At 46.5% G+C, this 12,741-nt stretch overlaps 1 protein-coding gene across 1 annotated transcript in view; it reads left to right on the forward strand.

Moving 5' to 3' along the window:
* LOC111868934 overlaps positions 1 to 12,741 on the forward strand; it is a 116,861-nt gene that overhangs the window by 20,513 nt on the left and 83,607 nt on the right. The window lies entirely within an intron of this gene.

Here is a 12,741-nt window from a genome sequence, read left to right on the forward strand (position 1 = left end):
GGTGAGACGTGTAGCATAACTGCCGGCTGTTGCAGGAAGAAGAGACCTTATGGTCGCTGGCAGGTTTCTGTAGTTTTGTGTGTGTAATTAAGTATTCACATCTGCAGAACGTTATCCGGACGTTCACACGTTCAGCCCGCAAGACAAGGCAAGCCCTGAGAATTGCTGCCGGTTTTATAACCCGGAAGAAAATCTCTTGTCATACACTGCAGCCAACATAACGCATCTAATTTTCAGTGATGCTTAGTGTAATCAGCGACCCTGTTTTAAATTTTTTTTTACGTTGCTTATTTAACGACGCTGTCAGTGTCGCTAGTGTGTGTAGTGGCATGAGAATTGGTTGCGGGTCGCTTCATTGCATGTCGCTTTAAGGGAGGAACGTGTGAACACTGGCCAGCGTGGGGAGTTGTAAAAGCGCTGTGTACCTGATGATGGCCGCAGTAAGTCGAAACATGTAGTAGATGTGAATGTAACGTCTACACCAGATTTCTGTCAGCTGAACAATAATAAGCACAAACTGAGGATGTTTGAGAACAGGCTGCTGGGCAGAATGCCTGCACGTAAGGGAGATGAAGTGACGGGAGACTGGAGAAAACTGCATAGTGAGGAGCTTCATAACTTGTACTCTACACTAAATATTGTTAGGATCGCGGAGGATAAGATGGCCGAAGCATGTACTACGTATGGGAGGTGTGTGCAACTTTTTGGGTCACAAAACCTGAAGGAAAGAGACCAGTCGGAAGATCCAGAAGTAGATGGGAAGGTAATTTTAACACGTATCTCGAAAGGAGTGGAGACGGGCTTTTGTGAAAATGGTAATGAAGCTTCCGGTATCACGTGTGTGTGTGTGGGGGGGATTGGTGAGTAGGTGAACAACTGTTAGCTTCTTATGAAGGTCTGTGCTTCATGGAGTTCGTTAATTATCTGAGTGGCTTAGATCATGCAGCGTTGATTAGTGCTATGATTATTGAGGTTTTTATGAGCGCAGCAGATGTCCCAGCCAAGATTCGAACCCAGTACATTCCGTATACCGCTACGCCGGCCTGCCCGGCTTCATGCTAGAGCATCTCCAGTTGCTGCATGCTCGTGCTGTGTTGTTACATTAGCAGTCTGAACTTCACCGTGTATAATTTTGTACGTATCATTAGGACGTCATTTATGAGTCAACACAGCGGTCTGTGGGAAGAACGTTTGGTACAGTAATGGGCAATAAACTGCGTCATGAAAGGAGTTGTGTTTCTGTTTGCTGAGTGTTCATCCTTGAAGATACATGCTCTTGCGAGTGTCCACAGCATAATGCGAAACGCGACGCAATCTGCCATTATAAGTTTTAGTATACAATTATAAGTTCTCTTGGTTCATGAAGTGTCCAACAGATGTCCTTACGTACGTCCAGCTCACATCAACCATATGTTTCGTGTGGGTTTGTGTATGTGTTGTGCCTGAAACGTGTTTAAGGGTGCGTCATCCATCACCAGGCAGTGACATCTATGTTAGAAAGTCACGCGATGGGAACCAAAGTCGCCATGTCGGTGGTTACGCCGGGCTTTTCTTCCCTGTGATTGCCCACTCCAGTTATGACGTACAGTCAGAGATGTTTCAATGCATACACTAAAAAGAACTAAAGTCCGTGGCTTTAGTCCACAAACGAAGTATACCGACCGAGCGACCGCCGCTTGTCGGCGAAGCTAGTGCCAACTATTACGGATAGAGGACGTTGTGTGGTCAGCGCAGCGAATTCCCATGGCCGTTAATTTCGGTTCTCTAGACCGGAACCGCTATTTCCTTGAAATAGCTCCTCAGTTATCCTCACAAGGCTGAGTGAACCCCGTTCCAGACCCACTACTTCCCAGGAAATCTGGTGGCGCCGGGAATCGAACCCAGGGCCTCAGGATCTGACTATTAGATCATGGTATTGCTTGCAAAGAGCGCCAGGTTCCAAGCGTGAGGAGAGCAGTGCCACAGTTTGCTTGTGGCAATGGAGATTAATGCAACAGTGTGTTTAGTACATGTGATCCCGTGTTGATTCTGACGCAATTTGAGGACGCCTCCTAAGTTTTTTGTTTCCTGTGGTTTATTTTAGAACGCTTCCCGTTTATGGATTACATAACTACGTAGGCAGGAAATTTGATGAATTGGAAGGGATGTAGAAGGAAGCGGCCGTCGCCTAACTGAAATACTATCATATCCTTCCTGTAGCGGCTGAGGAAAGCCAGGATAATTTGATGTTCCGGCCGAGATACGAACTGATCATCTCCCAAAGACTAGATTAACCTGTTCGGTACACAGAATGGTCAGTATTTTGAGAAATCATCTTCCTTCTCTCGCCCTCGTGAATCTGTTAGGAATCTGCTGGGGTTGGTAAGCAGTTGACGATATGGTAGCACTGCTTGGTATCCCTGAGGTCCCGAGTTCAATTGTTGCCCCGGCTCCGGCTGTCCTGACTGATTTTTTTTTCATGATATTCCTCAGTCCTTCCTTCCTCACGTGCTCTTGGTTGTTGTTCTGTAATCTGAGCTACTGGTAGCGTTCCTAAACAGACTGTAGCCACATGAAATCAAAGTGAGCCACCCGCGAGGCGTCCCGACGGACGGAGCAGTGCCTAATTCATTCATACGAACACTGACCTCAAAGGAACATGGCGCCGGGTTGTAGCCGCATCTGCCCTGAGGCCTTTACTTTCAGAATACGAAATCCGAAAGATAAGAAATAGCTGCCTAGATCAGAACCCTTGTTCAGAAGCTGATAGTCTGCCACTTGGTCAGTGCCCCCCCTCCCCATGCATTGTTCTGAACCAGTTTAATGCTGTACAGAACTATTAGGCTTATTTTGGACTTTATCCATCGTCTGGTCTGTCGTCTTATATATACCAGACGGTGGATGAAGTCCAAACTAAGCCTTATAGTTCTGTACAGCATACACCATCGTCAGAATCCTTTCAAGTCAATTTAATGCTGTTCTCAGGCTTACAGCGTGTGTGAGATCCATTTTAATATTATCCTGTCCTCTACCCATACGTCTCGCAAGTGGCCTCTTCACTTCAGTTTTCCGGAATAACATTTTATGTGATTTTTGTACACGGTGCCGTGTCCCAGGAGATAGGGCCGCGCCTGAGCTCAGAGTGGCTGCGCTGGGATCGTGGGTTCAAATCCCACTCGAGCCATAGATGACCCTTCCCTTTTCTTCCGTGTTTGTGTTGTTCTGTGTAGGTAGCGGTCTTGCGATAGCGCTGATCCCCCGCCCAAGGAATCCTACCGACTGTCTGCAAGATCCATAGTTCCCCATTAATTCTGATGACACGCTGGCCAGAGGGGCTAATGCAGAAGCCAGAAGAGGAGAAGATTGTGAAGTTTGTCGGATTTTGTACCGTTTTTCTGATGCAAAATGCCAGTCTGTTGGTCGATGTCACTTTGCTACCCCCTTCTGCTGACTGGAGACACGTGTTCACGCCCTGTCCTCCACCTTCCCTTCTCGTTAGAAGGTAATGAGGGTAGATAGTCCATTTGTCTGTTCCGCCCCTTTCATGGCCAAATATAAGGCAACCCCCTCGACTACCGAAAATACTCTTCTGTTTTCTGCAGGGATTCCCAACATGTTGTCCGAGGGTCGAATTTGGCACACATGCATTTCATCTGGATTATTCCACCTTCGCGCCGAACCTTGGTGTGTAGTGACTTGTATTCGGAAGGATCTGTGTTCAGGTACCGACATGAGGCGCTAGTAACCGTCAAACTACTGCCTGAGCCGCCTCTCAGTCTTTCTGAATTCACTCGTGAAGATTTTTATGTCAGTTCTAATGTAACCTGTATGTCTGTGACAGCGTCATTAAATAAACAAGATGTAGGATGCTTTGTGTCCTTGAATATTGTTGCTAATATTTACAGTTATCGGGTTTGATCCTGTCAATCCACGCGCGGTTTCCTGATAGACACTTAGGCTAGTATCCAGCCGTATAGTCTTCAATCGTAAACCAAAAATTGGTTAATCCTCCTCCCCTTTTAGATTTACCTTGTCTTTTAGGTTATCCTGTACATAGGCCTGAAGTTAAGAATGAATGGAGCTACACCTCCACTCCTCCACATGTCATGACGTGCCTAATTAAGCCGAGATATAACTTTGTGCTTTTTACTTCTGTTTTCCTATGAAAAAGGAGAAGAGATTGGAGGTTCTGAACCCAAACCCAGCAAGGAGATGGAATTATTTGGGTTAATTTTCAGTTATATACAAGCGGCCCCCGCTCACGACGTCATAGCTGTGAGTTGTACTGCACTGGTATTTAAGATGGCCCCGTTAGTGTTTGTGTGTGTAAATGTAGCAGACCGATCGGGTGTGGGTAGCAGTAACCCTCTAAACTCGTATTCTGTGGGTGCTAGGTTCGAGTCTCGGTGGAACACCTCTGTCATTCACAGGAGGATAATATGGCTCGTACTGAAATAGGATTGACTTCACCTGGCTGAGTGGCGGACTGTTGTGAACACGGCAATGAACCCACGAGTTCCATAAAATGCTGCGAATGTTCTTTACTTCAAGTCGAAAGCCCGAGTATATGTCGAGTGACTGAGAGATTTGTGGTAGTGGACGAAGTATCAGTCGAGTTTGTTCGATCTGCCCCTGCTAAACATCATTCCACCATTGCTCCATACTCTTCTGTCACCGTCCCCTGACCTTGACCAGGCAGCACATTGTCACAATCTTGGGCTCTAAGTTCGTGTCTTCGTCTCCTACCCGCCATTTTTGTGGTTACAGGCCAACATGTGAAGGCGTAGGCTCTATAGCGACTGGGCGACCGATGAATTGGGGTTCGATTCTCGTCATGGCCGAGAGACTGTGTCTCTTCCCCACAGTGTCCAGACCGGCTCAGGGGCCCACACAGCAGCTTATCCAGTCGGTACTGCAGTTATTTCCTCGGAGTTAAGACGTCCGGATCGTGATGCAGACTACTGCCGTCGAGTGGCAGGGTTAATGCGTTGGACCATACCTCCACTCCAACCTACGCCCTCACTGTGTTATGTTTGTTAAACCTAGAGACATCTTACCTTTACGTTTTTCCTGTACCTGTATCTATAGAGTCAGTAACCCGTAAAATGAAACATATAAACGTAAAAGTAACGGATGTAGGCCGTGGTATATGATTAAAATAATTACATTTCACATCTTCCCGTTCGATAAGACGGGCATATAGACATATCACACAAATATCGGTGTTTCTGAGAACACGGCTTGTCCAGGAAGTTCCATCGTAAAGGGAAGAAAGATTGCGACGAAGAGTCTGAGGTGGGGAAAAGAAGTTACCACGCTGAAGCCTCACGCCATCTAAATTCTGCCTGAATCCGTACCTCGGGGAAACACATTACGTCTCCATTACAAAGCCCAACCGGTTAATGCTGTTTACTGTGAGAACCATACGGAACACACAGATAATATAGAAATTCACTCCGTACCTCACAGGAAACATTACGTCTCCGCTACAGAGCCCAACCGGTTAGAGCTGTTTAGGGAAACAGTCGCTGTTTACTGTGAGAACCATACGGAACACAAAAATACACTGTGTGGGCAGAATACAGAGTTTTGGTATGTTAAAGCAGGTGGTACATACAATCACCACTGTGTTTTAAAGAACTAATTTCCAGTAGATACAGAAACGGTTGATGTATGCGGAATCTGTTTCTCTTCATAAACTCATGTTCTGGGTTTGGGTCCATGGCTGAGGCTGCCAGCTTCTACTAAAAATAAACGCTTTGTAAGTGGCCCAGTAATTGAGCGAACAAGTTGCTTTAAGCCGTAATGCGTCATCCGAGTAAGTTGGAGGTGCCTGGTGGGTACATGGCCTGTCCTGACTGCGGGATTTGCCTTCTCAGTCTCATCAGACAGTTTCTGGACAGTGTCTGAAACAAAGACATTGCATTCAAAGGTTACCATGTTCGAATCTGTCCCGAAGCTAAGTTATCCTGACCGAATACACGGCAAAGTCAGTTAATGGTATGAAGAAAGCAGTCTTCTGGGATCTGGCATCGTGTATATGTGGTGTTAACCGACGTTTCGGAGGAACGTATCGCCTCCATCTTCAGGGTAGAAGAAAACTGCTTTTACCGGTTCTCACGGTCTCTTCGCTTTGCAGATTTCTTATATTTTTTCTTCTACCCTGAAGATGGAGGCGATACGTTCCTCCGAAACGTCGGTTAACACCACATATACACGGTGCCAAATCCCAGAAGACTGCTTTCTTAATATGTACGGTGTTCTTAAATGCTGGAATAGGTGTTTCTGTACATAAAATAATGTCTGGTCTTGAAAGAGTGGTTTTTGTGTGCGCTAGCTGCTTCAACAAACTGTGTTTTTGCCCACGCAGTGTACGTACGTGGTTCGTACGATTTCCTTGAACTGCTCCCACTTCGCCTTGTGCCGCTCGCCCCTTATCGATTCCCTAATCAGACGAAAGCGGTGACATTGCATTCCGCGTGCGTCTTCATGTTACTGATGTACATTAGGCTTATTTGAGTCTGCTATCGAACTGCACCGTTTGAATTTGAATCCAGCGGTGCTTGGACACGCACCCCAAAACTTCGGGTTAAGTTCCGAGTGACCTTATGTGAGATTCATGGTGGGCTAAGTGGAACTGGTGCAGGTTCTTTTCGATTTTATTCAGCTTTCCCGTGCTAATCATCGTTCCACTATTGCTCCATTGTCTGTAAGTTGGGGCTTTGTCTCAGAAGCTGCGGTTGGTTGCCTATAGAGCAAGGAAGTTTACTTGTAGTGGAAAGTTTTCGGATCGACTCCGCGACAGTTTAAATATTTGGACAGGACGGTAACTGGTTAGTGCCGTATCATCTCCCGAAACGTCCGTGTGTGTTACATTTACCAAAGACAATGGATAATGAATAGACCGTTGTCAGTAACCCTGAGAGAAGTGAAAGTCCTCGGTGGGCAGGAATCCTGTTTATCGAAACAAGAGCAACAACAGCCACGAAACATTTTGGCCTAAAGATAACGCCCTGGACTTGTGTTCTGCCGGTGGTCAGTTCGAATCTCGGCCGATTCCTTGTAAATCCTTCTCATTCATCACGCATCCTACCATCTGCTGCTGTGTGGTCGGACCGCAGACTTCAGACTTAATGCGTGCCCGACAAAGGGGCGTAAGTCGAATTCGTTATAACACTGGACGTATTGGGCTCCGTTCCTGGAGGTCAAGGCTCAGGCCCATTTGTCTATATTTTAACCCCAGGCACAGTATGAGTCTGTTGTTTTAATTAGAACATCAATGAAGAGACATCAGACAACATAGCGTTAAACATTTTAACTTCTGAAATACTGAATATAATTAATTTAATATTGTCCCGTTTTAGGGGTGTGACTATAGACGGGGTATAGATTGGTGACCGGATTTATTGCACACTTATACAACTCGTTACTACACTTCACAGATTACTTTATGACACTCTTTGTCTTCTCAGTCTGTTACCGTTGCTTGCTAACGGATGTTAACAGTGGCTATTCCTCTGATTCCGTGCTCAAGTCCCATACAGAACTCCTGTTAGCTGCCAACTAACTGGGTCCAAGATTAGCGGCCATTTCACATCACCCTCCTAGTCTTCTGTTCACAGGCTGACTTTCAGCTGAACTCTCACTCACCAACCAGCTGCTTCACTTCACTTCACTTCACTTCACTTCACTTAACTCAACTGAGTTACTGACAGCTCTTAACCGACAACTATCTCGTTACTTCACAACCTCCTGCTTATAACATTTCGTCACGAACCACAGAGAAAACACTTTCCATTATTATAGCCCAACAATACTTCGACCGTTGCATGCGTATCTTAGCCGCAGGAACCCGTTAACCGAGCAGTTACCTAGCGATAGCCCGGGTATTGTTGTGTTTACCGGCCGTTACCAAGCAACGCATGTTCCTTCTCGCGATCGTTTCGTAGCAACGGTATTACACGCTACAGAATTTAACGTTGACCGTTGAGAGTTCCCGATCGAGACACCGGAGCGTTATAACATGGGAAATCCGTAGGCCTGCGTATGTAAAGCCCCCGTTTCAGTGCGCTTGTTGCTGTGAATATGCCGCATTACATCAACATCTCCGTCGTATTTTTGTCCTAGCAACGTGACCTCACCGTAACACCGTATAAGTCCACCCAGAGTGGGTGTTGTGGCGTGAAGTACCGGTAACCAGGTGGGCCGGCGGCCCGATGGTTCGTCATTGTCTTTGACGATTTATTGTGACAGCACAGGATATCCGCTCGCATCTTCCGACGGCCCACGCATCAGCTTCTGTTGTGATGCCTGAAATAATTGTGGACAAGAGCTGAGCAACAGTAAGTAGAGTAATTGCATGTGCCGCTCTGAATGCTGGCGACAATGACTTGAATTTGGACAGTGTTCATTGTTTAAATAGCTCATCAGATCTCTAAAGCTTCTGGCAGTGACGTCATGGCCACGCCGCATTCATCAGCTTCGTGTAGGAATAGCAGAGCTAAAGCTATCCCTGTAACAGGCCGTGGAGGCCCATAGGGTTGTGAGACGTCGAGGCTTCCACATTTTCTAGACAATCGGCTCACAGATGGCGGTGTCGTTGTCCGTGTTTTGCTCTAATTTTATGAAGCTGTCAGACTGGGTAGCGTAAGAACGGTAAGACGATGGATAAAAGGGAAGGGATGCGGGAGGAGGTACTGTCCCAGAATATTCCTGAAGGAACTGAGGAAAACCACAGAAGTATCAGGATACAACGTGTCCTAGCCGGGAATCGAACCCAACACTACCCGATTACAAGTCTGGAGTTGTACCGCTACGGCAGCTCGCTGGATACTGAAATAGCGGTCGTCTGGGTTACGTCAGTGTATTCTCCGTGGTGATGACCGACGTTTCGAGAATGTTCTACATCTTGGGGTCTGATGTGCGTCAGGAACGTTAATAGACGCTTGGGAGAGAACCACAGCACGAATCGTGAAAACCTCACGGTTGCATTACCGAAATGTAAATTTGACCTATATTTTGGGCGTTATCCCTCAGGATTTGTTAAACACGGTATTTCGGAAACTGGATCTGCTGCTGACGTCAGATCGCAGGGTAGACAGAAGCTCCTGTTGCAGCCGAGTTTTTTTTTACTGCTAGTGGGGTGGGGCTAAGTCCCTTGTACTGCGGCCACTTCTGGCCTATTGTACCAGCCCCAGATGATAGGTGAGGGTGATTGTGGAACAATTGGTGGAATGAAGATTGGCAGGGGAAACTGAAGTACTCGGAGAAAACCTGCTCCAGCGCCACCTTGTCCACCACAAATCCCACTTGACCAGACCCGGGATCGGGAAGCCAGCGACTAACCGCTTGAGCTATGGCACGGCCCCTTGCAGCCGAAGAAGTACGGTCGGGGAACAAGAGAAAAACGGCCTTTACACGGCGCGAGGACTGAGGATCCTGTGCAGAGCCAATCAGTCAGGCTACATACATACAGTCTACTCTAGCACTCGGTTCGAATCTCGGTATCGACACCGGCTCACTCAGTAGGATTTTCGTGGGTTTCGCAGTCCCTCCAGCCAAATGCAGTACTACCTTAATTAGGCCACAGTCACTCCTTCAAGTCCCTTCACATTCACTGTTCATCGGTGATCCTTCCGTCAGAAACTGTGTTGTCTAGATACTGAATATGTCGTATAGTAATCCGCAAAAATAAACAGCTTTAAAGAGGCTGAGAAATTGGACCACGTTACGAATTTCCGTCGTCAGGTGTTAACCCCATATAAAGCTCAGTGGTTACTATACGTACCACCAGTTTTAACATACTGGAGCTGTGTATTCTAATCCATGGAGTGTATTTATGTGTTTCGTTTGGTTCTCACAATAAACAGTGACTGTTTCCCTAAACAGCATTAACCGGTTGGGCTTTGTAGCGGAGACGTAATGTGTTTCCTGTGAAGTACGGACTGAATCTATATTATTTGTGTGTTCCGTATGGTTCTCACAATAAACAGAGACTGTTTCCCTAAACAGCATTAACCGATTGGGCTTTGTAGCGGAGACGTAGTGTGTTTTCTGTGAGGTACGGACTGAATATTACATATTATATAGAAGAAATTTGGCGCGTGGACTCAGTCCCTTGGCCCAACGCAGAAAGGACCGTTCTCATCTCAAACACATGATGGAGTGTTTCGCAAGACTTGAGGAAGTGATAGAGACAGCGTTCAGAGCACCATCGTTAGATGCCTGCATGCTGCGTGAAACGATCCGTTTGTGCTGGTGTGGGAGCCAGTCCCAGGAATTCCTGTGCCTCACATCTGAGCTGCGCATTCGTTTAGCTAAGATTTATGAGGTCACCGAAACTAACGTATACAGTTCCGACAAAAACACGAAAACCCTGCGAAGAGATGGATGAGCATCGCGCCTTTGGGAACGCGGGACGCAACGCAGCGACGCAGGAGCAGTTTCAGCGATAAACCAATCAGAAAGACACTCCACTGGGTTGCTGTAGTGATGACTCAAACTTGTAACAGTTCTTCTGTCTTGCTTGCAGGGTGGAGCACGCCATTGCTGCGGTTTTGAGCAAGCAAGCCTACACTTACACAGACACAATCCCACAATTTAATTTGCTGCATAATGGCGGCTGTGGTCACGTGCTCAGAGAAGTGATGGCAGTTGTTTTAGCCCTGACCTTGTCTCATGGAATTTAATGAACTGCCTGTTAATAACACGAGAGTACTTAAAGTGCAGGAATTGGCAGTATAAGTCTTTGGGCAAAATTCATTTTTTGCATGTTTTCAAAGGAATCGAACCCGGGCCGCCGCTGAAGTACAGGGGTAACTTTACTTTCACCGTGTTCAGATCGATTCTGGGCCCAACCCTGTTTTCTGTCCAAAGGTATCGGGGGTTCTTTCCCCGGGGTCACAGGGGGATGACTATGAATGTGACCACTCATTTCCGTGTGGGGTTGAGGTTTCCAGTCTTCACGGTGTGGTGGTTCCTACTTGAACACAGGGACAGCTTCACTTAAACATTTGTGTTGCAGTTCGCTGGTGATTTCTGAGAATCCCTGACTGTACACCGCAACCGCAGGGGGAATTTGGTGTTGGTGTGATTCGCCGGATCAAAGGATTCCAACACCTTCCAGGCCACACAAAGCCTTACGCCAGCCCCAGACAGTTTCTCTCCAACTGCGAGCTTTTCATGCGGGGCAATTGCTGTGGATACTGCAGACTGGCTCTGCGGCTCACCCAGCTTCCTCTTCCGTGGGAAATGGGGGCTTCTTTCCTCGGGGGTAAAGCGACCACTCACCTGCGTCAAGAATGGTGGAGCCATACCTCAATTCTCCTATACGTCCTTGTGGCGTGGTACTTCATTAATTAAGTAAAGGGAGAGCTTAGGGTTTTATTAATTAATTTCTTTATTATTACATCTGATTTGTTATTTTTTCAGTTATCGGTTTTACCTTTGCCTTTCTGTGTCTATACTATGCCCGTGTTTTTTATGTACTTTATTTCATTTCAGTTTAGGCCTGAAAAGGGAGGCAGTATGTACCGCCGTAACCTTAGTACTCTCTTCACCGCCGTGAATCCTTGTATCGCGTGTTTGCATAGGAACTCCGTGAAGTGTCTCGCCCGCGCAGTACCGAAGGTTACCGAAATCATGACTCATTGTTCGCAGCCCCTCCAGTGCGAAGCGGCCGCTGTATATGAAGAAGTATCGCGTATACTTAACGTCCGCCACTAGATAGGGCAGGGGTGGGCAAACTACAGCCCCCAGTAGGAACGCGTGTCTATAATAATAATTTTAATATAGTATATCAACCTCACAGGAAACACGTTACGACTCCGCTACAAAGACCAACCGGTTAATGTTGTTTAGGGAAACAGTCGCTGTTTACTGTGAGAACCACGCGGAACACACAAATAGTATAGAGATTCAGTCCGTACCTCACAGGAAACACATTACGTCTCCGCTACAAAGCCCAACCGGTTAATGTTGTTTAGGGAAACAGTCGCTGTTTGTTGTGAGAACCACACTGAACACAAATAATGTAGATATTCAGTCCATACCTCACAGGAAACACATTGCGTCTCCGTTACAAAGCCCAGCCGGTTAATGTTGTTTAGGGAAACAGTATCTGTTTATTGTGAGAACCATACGGAACACACAGATACACTCTGTGTGGGCAGAATGCAGAGTTTTATCGTATTAAATCTGGGTGGTATATGTATTAACCACTGGGCTTAAAGGGTCAGGAAACGGATAGTAAAGACACTGTCAAGCCTTAGCCATAGTTGAGATCTCTTACCTAGCAACGACTAGTGCAAGCAGATATATAGGACTTTATTTATGTGTTATAATTGCAGTGATCTTAAGAGTGTTATAATCAAGTGTAGTTACTACCTTTGGGTGGATTATAAATCGAATTACCAAACCGAACCCCGCTTTTAGTCACTAATACATGTGACAATATGTTCCACCTGCTTTAACATAAGAAAAACTTTACCCACAGATTTTATGGGCGTGTCTCATATGATTCTCACAATAAACAGCGATCCCCCCCCCCCCCCCCCCCCCAAACACCATTAACCNGTTGGACTCTGTAGCGAACGTGTGACGTGTTTTCTGAGAGGTAGCAACTAACTAAATATAGCAGGATCCTTCATGATAAACTGACAGTCGCTCAGCCAGTCGAGAAATTCCGCGCTTGTTATGAAATCCGTAAGCTCATAGTGTTCACAGAAATGGTCTTTTATGAGGCTCTGACATCGAGTAGGCTGT

Source organism: Cryptotermes secundus, unplaced genomic scaffold (genome assembly GCF_002891405.2).
Source record: "Cryptotermes secundus unplaced genomic scaffold, Csec_1.0 scaffold976, whole genome shotgun sequence".
Lineage (NCBI taxonomy): Eukaryota > Metazoa > Arthropoda > Insecta > Blattodea > Kalotermitidae > Cryptotermes > Cryptotermes secundus.